The sequence below is a fragment of the Chiloscyllium plagiosum genome, chromosome 18 (genome assembly GCF_004010195.1).
Source record: "Chiloscyllium plagiosum isolate BGI_BamShark_2017 chromosome 18, ASM401019v2, whole genome shotgun sequence".
Classification (NCBI taxonomy): Eukaryota; Metazoa; Chordata; class Chondrichthyes; order Orectolobiformes; family Hemiscylliidae; genus Chiloscyllium; species Chiloscyllium plagiosum.
In genome coordinates, this window is record NC_057727.1 from 7,991,834 (window position 1) to 8,006,779 (window position 14,946).

The window sequence follows — 14,946 nt, forward strand, 5'->3', positions numbered from 1 at the left end:
AGCTTTCGGAGCGGCGCTCCTTCATCAGGTGATTGTGGAGGGCTTGATCGTAACACAGAATTTATAGCAAAGATTTGCAGTGTGATGTAACTGAAATTATACATTGAAAAATTGATTGTCTGTTAAGCCTTTCATCTGTTAGAATACAGTGATAGTTTCACTTCTTTCATGTGTAAATCACAAAACCATTTTTTTAAAAAGTTGCATTCTCGGGTTAGCTGTTAACAATTAGATTAGATTACAGTGTGGAAACAGGCCCTTCGGCCCAACAAGTCCACACCAACCCGCAACCCACCCATACCCCTACATTTACCCCTTACCTAACACTATGTGTGATTTAGCATGGCCAATTCACCTGACCTGCACATCTTTGGACTATGGGAGGAAACCGGAGGAAACCCACGCAGACACGGGGAGAAAGGGCAAACTCCACACAGTCAGTCGCCTGAGGCGGGAATTGAACCCGGGTCTCTGGCGCTGTGAGGTAGCAGTGCTAACCACCGTGCCGCCCACAAAGGTGATAACTAGACAATATGTTGAAGCTGTTGGCCCCCTGTTTTCTCTGTCTATGCCATGATGTTTAGATTGATTCTAATCTAAAAAGTGAGATAAATTCATGCAGTTTTTGAGCTCAGAGTTCTGCATGAATGTATGTAGTTTTTGAGCAAAGTACAACGTAACCCTGAAAGTACAAATTCACCCCACAAAATATATGTGTGCATGTGGGTCTTTGTCTGTGTGTGTCTATCTGGGTTGGGGGTTGTGAGTGTGAGAAAGTGTATGTGTGTGTGTGTAGTGAGTGCAGAGTGTCTTAGGTCTGTGAGGGGGTGCATGTGTGAGTGTGGGAGTGTGTCTGTCTGTGTGCGCATCTGTGTGTATGTGTGTCCGTGTGTATGTGCATATAGGAGTGCCTGTGTGTGAGTGTGTGTGTGTGTGTAGGAGTATCTGTGTGTGTGTACAGTGCAATGGTGGTCACCTGCAATGTGACAGGAACCCAAGGTCCCAGTTGAGGTCCTCCCTATGGGTACTGAACTTAGCTATCAGCCTCTGCTCAGCCACTTTTCTCTGCTGCCTGTCCCGAGGTCCACCTTGGAGGATGGTCACCCGAAGATCCGAGGCTGAATGTCCTGGACCACTGAAGTGTTCCCCAACTGGGAGGGAACCCTCCTGTCTGTTGATTGTTGTGCGGTGCCCATTCATCCGTTGTCATAGCCTTTTCTCAGTTTCCCCAATGTACCATGCCTCTGGGCATCCTTGCCTGCAACGTATAAGATAGACAACGTTGGCTGAGTCACATGAGTACCTGCCATGTACAAGGTGGGAGGTGTCCCCACACATAATGGTGGTATCTATGTCCACACTCTGACACGTCTTGCAGCGTCTACCGTGACAGGGTTGTATGGAGTTGTCCTGAGGGCCGGGCAGCTTGCTACGAACAACGATCTGTCTGAGGTTTGGCGATTGTTTAAAGGCAAGTCCATGGTAGACGCTGCAAGACATGTCAGAGTGTGGACATAGATACCACCATTACGCGTGGGGACACCTCCCACCTTGTACATGGCAGGTACCCATAGGGAGGGCCTCAACCGGGACCTTGGGTTCATGTCACATTACAGGTGACCACCATTGCACTGTACACACACACAGATACTCTTACACACACACACTCTCACACACACACAGGCACTCCTATACACATATNNNNCCACATGCACACATATATTTTGTGGGGTGAATTTGTACTTGCAGGGCTACATTATACTTTGCTCAAAAACTGCATGCATTCATGTAAAAATCCGTTATCTCACTTTTTAGATTTGAATCCTGTTCCCTGGATGCTGCCTGACTTGCTGCGCTTTTCCAGCAACACATTTTCAGCTAGAATCAATCTAGACATCATAGCATAGACAGAGAACACAGGGGGTCAACACCTTCAACATATTGTCTAGCTATCACCATTGTTAACAGCTAACCTGAGAATGTAAGTTTTTAAAAAAAAGGTTTTGTGATTTACACATGAAAGAAGTGAAACTATCACTGTATTCTAACAGATGAAAGGCTTAACAGACAATCAATTTTTCAATGTATAATTTCAGTTACATCACACTGTAAATTTTTGCTATAAATTGTACATGGCAGGTACCCATAGAGAGGGCCTCTACCGGGACCTTGGGTTCATGTCACATTACAGGTGACCACCATTGCACCTGTAATGTGTTAGGATTGAGCCCTCCACTATCACCTGATGAAGGAGTGTCGCTCCGAAAGCTAGTGTGCTTCCAATTAAACCTGTTGGACTATAACCTGGTGTTGTGTGATTTTTAAGTACACCCCAGTCCAACACCGACATCTCCAAATCATAACTTTATCACTTATCACTTGTTCACAAAATAATGTCTTGGAGGTGGTGGTATTGGGTGGACAAAGTTAAAAATCACACAACACCAGGTTATAGTCCAACTGGTTTATTTGGAAGCACTAGCTTTTGGAGCACTGCTCCTTCATCAGGTGGTTGCAGTGGTTAAGATCATGCTCACAGAATTTATAACCAAAGGAGTCTAGTGTCATGGTGATGTGATACAGTAAGAAACCTGAGATTAAAACTTTCATCTTTTATAATGGGATATGCTGGTTTCTGTTCTTTGATATGTACATCCCAGAACTGCTTTTAAATTTCATTCTCAAGATAGCTCAGCTTTTAAACCAATAGGTGTGAAGTCTGTCTGTGTCCCAATGCTATATCAGACTGACAAACTCTCTGTATTTTATAGAGTTTTACAGGGATTCATGCAGTTTTTGAGCAAAATGATTATAAATCCTATCTCTTATAATCCTTTCCAAAATTTTTCCTTCAACAGACATAAGGCTCACTGGTCTATACTAACCTGGGTTATCTCTACTGTCCTTCTTGAACAAGGGCACAACATTTGCAATCCTTCAGTCCTCTGATACTAAACCTGTAGACCATGATGACTCAAAGATCAAGGCCAAAGGCTCGGCCATCTCCTTCCTAGCTTCCCATAGAATTCTCGGAAAAATCCCATCTGGCCCAGGAGACTTATCTACTTTCACACAACTCCTCCTTACTATCCTCAATCCTTTCAAGTCTAATAGCCCATATCTCAGTCTTCTCCTCTACAATATTCTCCTTTTTCTGAGTGAAAACAGATGAGAAATATTTGTTTAGCACCTCTCCAATCTCCACAGGGTCCACACACAACTTCCCACTTCTGTCTTTGATGGGCCTTATTCCTATCCTGGTCATCCTTTTATTCTTCAAATACCTATAGAAAGCTTTAGGGTTCTCCTTTATTCTATCTGCTAAAGACTGCTCATGTCCCCTCCTTGTTTTTTTAACTCTCTTTTTAAATCCTTCCTAACTAATCTGTAACTCTCCATCGCCTGATCTGATCCATCTTGTCTCAACATCACATAAGCCTCCTTCTTCCACTTAATAGGAGATACAATTTCTTTACCTTATCACTCCCTCCCTGCCTGACAGGGACATACCTATCAAAGACACGCAATATCTGTTCCTTAAATCATCTCCACATTTCAAATGTCCCAATCCCCTGCATTTTGCTAAACCATTCTATACCTCCTAAGTCTTGCCTAATCGCATTATAATTGCCCTTGCCCCATCTATAACTCTTGCCCTGTGGCATGTACCTATCCCTTTCTATCACTAAACTAAATGTAACCGAATTATGGTCATTCTCTCCAAAGTGCTCACCTATCACTAAATCAAACACTATCTCGGTTCTTTACCAATAACCAGATCCAGTGTGGCCTCCCCTCTTGTCAGCCCTTTGATATACTGTGTCAGAAAACCCTCCTGCACACATTGGATAAAAACTGATCCATCCAACATATTAGAGTTATAACATTTCCAGTCAATGTTGGGGAAGTTAAAGTTCCCCATAATGACCACTCTGTTCCTTTCACTCTTGCTCAAAATCGATTTGCCAATCCTCTCCTCCACATCCCTGGAACTTTGTGGAGGCCTATAAAAAACTCCCAGCAGTGTGTCCTTTCCTCTCCTGTTTCTAACCTCAGCCCATACCACCTCAGTAGACGAGTCCTCATCAAATGTTCTTTCAGCCACCATTGTCCTTGACTAAAAAAACCACACCTCCCCCTCTTTTACCACCTTCCTTGATCTTAATGAAAGATCTAAACCCTGGAATTGCAACATCCATTCCTGACCCTGCTTTGTCCATGTCTCTGAAATGGCCACAACATTGAAGTCCCAGGTACTTATCCATGCTGCAAGCTCACCTACTTTATTCTGGATACTCCTGGCGTTGAAGTAGACACACCAAACCAGCTTGCTGTCTGCCAGCACACTCCTGTGACCGTGAAATCCTGTCCATGTCCTCCCTACTCTCATCCATCTGTGCACTGGAACTACAACACAGGTTCCCACTCCCCTCCTACTTTAATCTAAATTCCTGTGGCTTTATGACGAGAATGGTGGATGCGGGTACAGTTATTACACTTAAAAGACAATTAGATATGTACATGGATAAGAATTGTTTGCGGGGAGGGGAAAATGGGCCAAGCACAGGTATGTGGAACTAGTTTAGTTTGGGATTATGGTTGGCATGAACTGGTTGAATCGAAGGGTCTATTTCCGTGCAGCATGATTCTATGACAGTGGTTCATGAAAATAGCTCATCCCCACCTTCTCCAGGACATTTAGGGATGGGCAATAAATGCTAGCCTAGCCAGTAAAGCCCACATCTGAGGAATTAATAAATGATGATGTTTCTGGTTATTAATCCAATAACATTATCATTAGCCCTACCTTGACATTACTACTTTGAAAATCACCTTCAGCTTTGATTGGTCAAGGCTCTGCTGATAAATACCTGAATATTTTATCCACTTCCTCACTTCACTTCCCTTTAAGTGTTGCTACCCTTTTTGCGATACACACAACTCTCTACATTTCACTGTTTCAGATAGGCATGAGAATTGTGAATCATTTTACAACAGAATTTAGACAATAATGAATAGGAAAGGTTTGAGGAATATGGGCCAGGACAAGGTTGGTGGGATTATGTTCAGCATGGACTGGTTGGAGCAAAGGGTATATTTCCACGCTCTATGATTCTATGACTGAATAAAATTGTGCTAATTGGTACATAGAACTTAAAGGCAAGATTGGAGTGGTGCTGGAAAAGCACAGCAGGTCAGGCAGCATCCAAGGAGCAGGACAATCGATGTTTCGGGCAAAAGCCCTTCTTCAGGAATGAGGCCTCTGCCCGAAACATTGATTTTCCTGCTCCTCGGATGCTGCCTGACCTGCTGTGCTTTTCCAGCACCACTCTAATCTTGACTCTAATCTCCAGCATCTGCAGAACCCACTTCCACCACATCGAACTTAAAGCAATTCTTAAAACAATACAAACTAAATTAGCCATGGTGCCAATGGAAAAGCAAGGGAGGAATTCATCTATCAAACGAAAAAACGGAAAGGGTACTGTGGATGCTGGAAATCTGAAACAAAACAAAGTGCTGGACAAACTCAGCAGGTCTGGCAGTATCAGTACAGAAACAGAATTAACATTTCAAATTTGATATGACTCATCTTTTGCAAAGAAATGATCTTTTCGTTTGGATTTAAATTGTATGACAAACAATTGTAACAATCATAAGAAAAATTTCAAGAATGTGTAAGTTAAACATCAGGCTGGTAACAGGAGAAAATGAACCAGCCCCATGAATGTACTACTCTTCAGTGAGATCATGACTGACCTGTATTCTACCTAACTGCCTTGATTCCCTCTACCTTAAATTCCATGAATATCAAAGATCTATCATTCCCAGTTTTGTAATTTTCAATTCACCCCCAGCCTCAATATAGAGTCATAGCCATAAAGGGCTACAGCACAGAAACAGGGCCTTTGGCCCAACCTTCCCATGCCACCCAGTCTTCACAATTTACCTAATCCCATTTGTTTGCGTTTGGTCAATATCCCTCCATACCTATCCCATCTATCTACCTGTCTGAATGTTTCTTAAATAAAGAAATTGTACTCACTTCCACCACTACCTCTTGCTACCATTCTCCCCTGACCAATAAAGGAAAGCATACCAAACCCCTTCTTTACTATTCTATCTACCTGTGACTGTACTTTCAAGGAACTTAATCCTCTACGACAAGTACTCAAGCTTGGTTTACGCATGCAGTCTTTGTAAATTAACCTTTTAAATCCTGATATCATGAATCACAGAAAACTAGTATGCGGGTGCAGCAGGTAATAAGGAATGCAAATACATATTCGACATTTATTACTCAAGGAATATATTATAAAAGTTTTTGAGAAGTGTTCCTGCAACTGTACAAGGCTTTAGTGAGACTGAACCCAGACTATTGTAGACATTTTTTGCCCCCTTACTTGAGGAGGGATGTCGTTATATTAAGTTCAATTGATTGATTCCAGAGATGAGTGGTTTGTCTTATGAAGAAAGATTGACCAATTTTGGCCTATATTTTCTGGAGTTTAGAAGTATGAGAGGAGATCTAATTGAGGTAGATAAGATGCTAAAGGAATGGGCAAAATAGAGGATGATATTTCCTCATGTGGGTCAGTCTAGAAGTGTCAAAACATTGAAGGTTATGGGTCTAGTGGAGGAAAGTGGGCTAGTGTACGTTGTGGTATATTTGTGGCTACACAAACATGATGGGCTGAAGGACATTTTCTGTACTGTATTGATCTATGATTCTATGATCCTCTAGTTCTAAGATTCTATAATGCAAGGTTTTAGGATGAGGGGTAGCAGATTTAAAACAGAAATGAGGAGAAATTCCTTCTCTCAAAGGCTTGCGAACCTGTGGAGCTCACTATCTCAAAGTAAAGTGGATGTTAGGACATTAAGTCAATTTAAAGAAGAGATAAAAAGATTTTTATTTACTAATGGGTTGAAGGGTTATATGGGCAGAAAGTGGAGTTGAGGCCAAAATGAGATCTACCCTGACCGTATAAGTGGCAGAGCAGGCTTGAGGGAGTGAGGACTGCAAATGCTGGATACTAGAGTAGAGATCAGAGTGGTGCTGGGAAAGCACAGCAGGACAGGCAGCATCCGAGGAGCAGGCTCCTGCTCCTAGTTCTTATATTTATCCAGCAATTCCGTGTTGCACATCCCCCAAAATTAGTCTATCGTTCCTGAGGTATGGAACTGAATGCAGTAAAACACTTTAAATGTATTTGCTACATTACAGTAAATCACTGACATTGCTGAATTCTGCTCAATAACATTTGAATAAGAAACCAATAAAATCTTTAATACTAAAAGATTTGTACTCAGATACTCACAAGCTGACATATTTACTTGGTATTCATAGTCATTACCTTTCACGATGCATTTAATGACTTTCTCTACATCTGATACCATTTCCAGGACCTCTCTGACATCACTGTAATATAAACAGTTGGAAATTTTTAAACATTTAGAGGTTTCTTTCTTAAGCAGAATTTCAGAACTAGGACCATTTAACTCCCTTCCTCTTCTCTTTAGTTTTGTGGCTGACATGTCATTAAACAAAAGACTGATCAACACCAGAGACTGGAAATTCCAGGTGGAAAATTATTCATTCTTGGCACATATGAAAGTTGGTGTTAATCACCCATCACTAAGTCACTTGTGAATTAGCATCAAGCCTCTCACCATCCTGACTTGGAAGTATGTTACAGTTCTTTCACTGTCACTGCGTCAAAGTCCTTGAATTTGCTCCTTAACAGCATTGTGCATGTTGTCAACACCTCTTAGGCTGCAACAGTTCAGCAAGACAGCTATTAACCACCTTCTCAAATAGTAATTAGGGATGGGCAACAAACGCTGGCCCAGCCAAGGATGCCCACATCCTGTGAACAAATAACAAAAAACCTCAGTATCAGTTAGAGGGCAATTATAGAGTCATAGAGATGTACAGCACGGAAACAAACTATTTGGTCTAGCTTGTCCACGCCAACCAGATACCTTAAGTTAATCTAATCACATTTGCCAGCATTTGACCCCATCCCTCCAAACCCATCATTTCATGTACCCATCCAGATGCTTTTAAATGTTGTAATTGTACCAGCCTCCACCACTTCCTCTAACAGCTCATTCCATACACGCACCACTCTCTGCGTTTAAAAGTTGCCCCTTAGGTCCCTTTTAAATCATTCCCCTCTCACTTTAAATGTTGATGTGGGATTGCAATCATAGGTTTCCTTCCCCTATGGGCATGAATGAGCTGATGCCAGATTTCATTTCCAGTTTGAAAGAAAATGTAACTAAAACTCTCAAACTGTGGATTTTCTGCTCTTGTCCGTGCCCTGAATGGCACTGTCAGATAATCTGTCATTGTATTGACATTGGGAAGAGTAGAACATTGCCCTCCTTTAACAAAAAAGAGCAGAGTTATTTTCCTTATTCTTTAATAGGATTTGGATGTCACTGTCTGGTCCAACATTTGTCGCCTATCCTTAATTGTCCTTGAACTGAGTGCCTTTCTCAGTTTCTCTCAGTAGCTTTCCAAAAGGCAGTTATGTATCTGACAGAACGTTGTGGGTCTGGTAGGCCAGACTAGGTAAGGGCGACAGATTTCCATCCGTAAAGTGGATCAGATGGGTTTTTACAACTTTCAGTGATAGTTGTCCTGGTCACCATCATTAAGACCATCTTGCAATTCAAAATTTTATTAAACACATTAAAATTTCACTTGCTCTGAATTAGCAGCTCAGTGATAATACCACTATTTCACCATTCCCCTTATATCACTCTCATGCATGACTGCCAGATGTCCCAAAGCAGTTAGTGAAGTTTACTTATTGCTGTATTGCAGGAATTGTGACAGCCATTTATATAAGCAAGCTCCTACAAACAATTAAGACAGTTTTTTGACTGATGTTGGTTGAGGGATATTTATTGGGCGAAACATTAGAGGAGCTACTCTGTTCTTCTTTGAAGTTGATATTATTAAGCTGGAGATGGTTCAGAAGAGATTTACCAGGATGTTGCTGGGTATGGGAGGTTTGGTTTATAAAGGAAGGCTGGATAGGCTGAGACTTTTTTCACTGGAATGTAGGAGGTTGGGAGGTGACCTTATAGAAGTTTATAAAATTATGAGTATAGATAGGGTTAATGGTAGGTATCTTCTCCCTAGTATAGGGGATTTCAAGACGAGGGACACATTTTTAAGGTGAGAGGAGAGAGAGATTTTAAGCAAAACATGAGGAGCGATGTGTTTACGTAGAGGGTGGTTCGTATGTGGAATGAACTTCCTCAGGAAGTGGCGGATGTGGGCACAATTACGTTTAAAAGACATTTGGATAAGTAGATGAATCAGAAATGTTTGGAGGGATTATGGGCTAGGAGCAGGCAGGTGGGAGTAGTTTAGTTTGGGATTACTGGACTGGCTGTACCGAAGGGTCTGTTTCTTTGCTGTATGACTCTATGACTATGACTAATGGCATAGGGTATTTTATGCCTACTTACCTGGGCAGATGAGACCTCAGTTTAATAGCTCAAGCAATAGCAGACACCAGCAACAGTGTAGCACTCTGCCAGCACTGGTATGGCAGTCTGGACTATATGCTCAAATGTCTGGAATGCGACTTGAATTCTCAACTTTCTGAATCAGGAACAAGAGTGTTGTGGCTGACACAAACCCCCTGGAGTTCCCAGAATAATACACTTGCACCCGTTCACCTTTACCCCCTCAACCCTACCATCAATAAAACTGACAGTTCTGCTCATCCTATGAGACTATTGCTGACAGGACCACAGTCTGCCATTTCCTAGTCTCAACAGAACACTGCTGGATGTTTAAATTTCTATTCGTGAAGGGAGGACAGCTAAGACCGCAAGACATGGAGACAAGTTCGCTCCGTGCACCTACGCAAAGTAGAGACCAATCATTGTTGCAAAGGTAAAGTGATGAAAACCACTGTGATCTGTGTGGCTTTGCCTCACCCATTTCCTGGTGAAATCTGCCAATCACAAACAACAATGAGGTTACAGCAATAGCTCCCACTGATGAGCAATGCAGCCAGACCCTGTGGGGGCTTGTGATAGAGTCTCTAATTCTGAACCAGGAAACCTAGGTTCAAGTAACACCTGCTGTAGCGATGTGTAGTAACATCTTTGACCAGGTTAATTAAAAAGTATCTATGCCTAGACCCTCCTGCAGCATAGGTTCTGTTGTTGCCTGTGGTCTCCAAGTTAGGAAACTGAAGCTATTTAGAAGGTTATTGCACAACAGCTTGCATTTATGTAGCCCATTCAGCACAGTAAAGCATACCATGCCACTTCACAGAATGTGTTACCCTAAATAACTTAAGGACAGAATAAAGAACAAAAGCTTAGTCAAAGAGGTAAGCCAGGGCAGGTGGATGGAGATAAGAATAGCTATGATCTCATTAAATGATGGAACAGGTCCAAGGGGTGAATAGCCTTCTCCTCCTGTACTCCTAAGCACAGAACTAAAGCTCTTAACTGAATTCAAACATTCCTAATTAATGTGCATTGTACAACTGAAGGTTACCATTGGATCTATTATCCATGCTCTGGGTCTCTCTAACAGTTATCCAATCAATCTCACTTGGCCTATCTTTCTACACAACTCACAAATGCATTTCAAAAATGTGCCTAGTTCTCTTGAAAATAACAGTTAAATCTGCTCCCACCAATCTTTCAGGCAGCTTATTCTAGATCACAACAGTGTGCTGTTTAAAACTAATTCTGAATGGCTCTTTTCCTAACTATCTGCCCTCTGATTATCAGCCCACCATGTTCTGGAAAATACTTTTGTCCATGCATCTAGATTGGAAAGTAGCTTTTTTTCTTGCCCAGCCTTAGTTTATTGCCCAGCCTTAGTTGTCCTTGAGAAGGTGTTGGTGAACTGCTGCAGTCCATGTGCTAATTTCCTTATTCCTTTTGCATATCTACCTAATAAGTTTGGTGGAAGCAGATAAAACACATAAGAACCCCAAGTCACAAATTGTAGACTCTCCAGTAATCCTTTGGTTTGGATCTTTCGTCCATCTCTTACACAGCCAATGATGTCAGGTGTTGATGGTCAACACTCAAGGACTGTCTAGGTGTCTCCAGAAGAAAGATCATTGGAACATTGTGCATTGTTTTTCATTTTCTTTCCACACTCGTCATTATAAAAATGGAATTTAACTATCTCTCTATTTTGGTGCTGGCCTGATGTCTCTTTGTTGATTTGCAGTTTTGTCTGGAATGAAGGCCTGGGAAAAAAAACAGTGTGAATGTTCCTGCAACTGATGCAACAGGGATAGGATGGGGGCGTGGGTTTGGGTGGGATGCCGTTCAGAGGCTAGGTGCGGACTCGATGGACCGAATTGCCTGCTTCCACAATGTGGGAGTTCTAGGATTCTATGATTCTATGAACTGATCTGGCAGGAGGTTGATTTCTCAGGTGAATTTGATGTTCAAAGAGATTAACAGACAGAAGGCTTTGTTTTTGTCTCAAGGTATTGCAGAGTCATAGAGTCATAGAGCTTTATATCTTGATAAAAGACCTTTTGGCCCATCATATCCTTGCCAGTACCAGCACTTGGCTTGTAGCCTTGCATGCTATGGCATTTTGAGTGTTCTTCTAAATAGTTCTTAAATGTTCTGATCATTTCCACTTCTGCCCCTTTTTCTGGCACTGAGTTATAGATACCCATTATCATCTGGATGGAAAATATCCTCCCAAAATCCCCTCTAAAATTCCTTCCTTTATCTGAAATCCATGCCCCCTAGTTATTGATTCCCCTTTGAAGGGGCAAAGTTTCTTCCTATTTACCCTATCTATGCCCCTCATAATTTTGTGCATCTTAATCAGCTCTCCCCCTCAGCTTTCTCTAAGGAAAGATACTCTAGCCTAAATGCACAAAGAAATAAAGATGTCCTTGTCAACACATCACTGATGTTTAGATGCAGCAAGCTATTATGAAGGCGAATGGAATGTTCATCTTTATTGCAAGAGAATATAAGTCCAGGGATAGTGACGTTTTGCTTCAGTTGTTTAGGTGCTTGGTTAGACCACACCTGGAGTATGGTGAGCAGTTTTGTCACAGAGTCATAGTCATAAAGGTCCTTCAGCCCATTAAATCTGCACTAGTCAAAAACAAGCATTTAAGTATTCTCATCCCATATTCCAGCATTTGGTCCATAGCCTTGTGTACCTTGGCATCTCAAGTGCACATCTAAATACTTCTTCAACGTTACAAGAGTTTCTGCCTCTCCCACCCTTACAGACAGTGAGTTCCAGATTCCCACCACCCTCTGGGTAAAGAAACATTCCTCACATCCCTTCTCAACCTCCTGTCCCTTACCTTAAATTCTATGCCCTGTGGGCATTAATCCCTTCACCAAGGGGAACTTTTCCTTTGTTGCCTCCCTTACCTATGCCCCACTTAATTTTGTGCATTTCAATCATGCCCCCTTTCAGTCTCTTCTGTTCCAAGAAAAGCAACCCCAGTCTAACCAATCTCTCTATATGACCATAACAGTACAGCCCAGGCAACTTCCTGGTAAATCCCCTCTGCATCCTCTCCAACGCTATCACATCCCTTCTATACTGCAGATTCCAGACTAAGTAAAACATAATATCAGGAAAGATATTATTACCATAGAGGGAGTGCAACTAAAGTTCACCAGGCTTGTTCCAAAAGTTCACAACCCTCTGTGTAAAAACAGATTAATAATTTTGAATTACCAGTTACTTGCTCATTTATGGGGAGGGAGTGAGTAAAAGGGCATTGATGTGATCAAACAGCCATGTTCATATTGAGTGATGGGGTGGATTAGATGGGCTGAATAGCCTACTTCAGTTCCTCTGTCCCTAAAAGCAACCCCCATCCATGTTTTAAGTTCTAGACCATTTTTAGCTAGTTTTGGTAGTTTGTGCAGAGTGAATAAAAGATAAAACCAAATTTATATACATTTCATATCTTCAGAATGTCCCAAAGTACTTCTTGCTGTGGAAATTCAATGTTTTGATGTAGCCCCAATTAATAATTTTTGTAATTACAGTGGAAGGTGATTAATATTGACTTCCTTTTCTTTTGTTCCATTCATTTCTATGTCTTTTTTTCCATTTTCCAATTCTCTTGCCTTCTCTCTTAAGGCTAGGGCCATGTGCTGGAGGCGTACAGCAGAGATGCTGGATATCCTTTTGCATCTTACCCAACCTTGTTGGTTTCTGAGTCCAGATCGTGACACTCTGTAAACTTTTCAGCAGGATTAGGAAGTAATGCAGGAAAGCCAACTGTGCTCACTCACACTCTTTCCAATGGTGGGGGAAGGAGTCACTGATGGTAATCAGCAAAGAGATTTTTTTTGCTGAAATCAGTTGAATACAAAACTATGAATCCCTCTGGTTTGTATAGATCAGGGAGAGGACGAGATGTTAAACCTTGACTGCTTTTTCAAATTAATGTAAAGATCCCATCGTACTATTTTACAGAAGAGTTGGGGAGTTCCCTGTTTCATGGCCAACACTTGCTCCTCAAATAAAAGCTACACAGTTTTTCCTGATTTAATCTCATTTACCAAATAAGACATGGAGGATTTCCAATTCCTTTTTGAAGTCAGTTACAGAGAATCAGTTTCAATATCCACTAGAAAGAGGGATTCTTTGATCTTGCCTGTGGAGATGAGGAAAGTGAGAAGGTAATGTCAGCAGTGACCAAGAACTTGATATAGACCGTAAAACCCCCATCTGTTATTTCCCGGTTTCCACTGAAGTTAGTATTGCACAACCGAACACATAAGGTCAGAGTGGTTTCCTGGGACTTTGAAGGAGCTACATTGGGTCCAATCATTAAGAGTTTTATAACATCATTGTTTGACAGGTTTTATTGATTGCTTACCCTCCAGTGATAAAACTCACCTGCGTCATTCTAATAAATCAACCTCTGCTCAACCAATTTTAATCAGGTGCTGCTTCAACAAAACTTGAACTTCACAAAAACTAAACACATTAGAGCTGTTACATTGTTGATGGAATTTCTCCCACATTATAAATCCATAAAGCAGGAACAGGGAGGCATGGATATGTTTGTATCCAGATCTTTGACAGGACAAGTGAAGATGACATTTGGGCTCCGTATCTTTATAAACAGAGGTATGAAGTACAAAGGCTACAGAAGTCTGCTGAACGTTTATAAATCATTGGCTAGCTCCCAGTTGGAAAGTATTCAATTCTAAGAATATAAGAAGTTGGACAGGAGTAGGCCAATCAGCCCCTCGTGCCTGGTCTGCAATTTGATATAAACATGGCCTCAACTCCACTTTCCTGTCTGCTCTCTGCAACTCTTTAATCCATTACTCTACAAAAACCTGTCTATTTCCTCCTTAAATTTATTCAACATTACACCACATTCTGGGGTGGTGCATTCAAGATTCATGATCGTTTGAGAGAAGTAATTTCTCCTCATCTTTGTTTTAAATCCGTGACCTTTTATCTTAAATCTATGACCTAGATTTCTAAATGAATGATTAATATGCTGTTTTAGTTCTCGATTACCTTACAAGTAGAAACATCCTCTCTGCGTCTGTATTGTCAACTGTCTTTAGCATCTCACAAACATCAATTAGATCTCCTCTCATTCTTCTATACACCAGGCAGCATGGGCCTAAACTGCTCTACGATTTATTCTTTAAACAATATGGCAAAGTTTTTGATAGGGCTCAAGTCAAATTTATGAGAAAACTGTCAGCAGTGTAGAACTTCAGATAATGGGAGACTAGAGAAACTGGAGTTGATTTCTGGAGAAAAGAAGATTAATTGGAGTTTTACTAGACATCATTAAAAATTTTGAAAGAGTAAATAAGGAATAATTGTAACCATTAGCAGGAATGTTAGTAATGAAAAGACACAAATTTAAGTAATTAGCAAATGAACTAGGGGGTTGTTGAGGTAATTTTACTTTTATG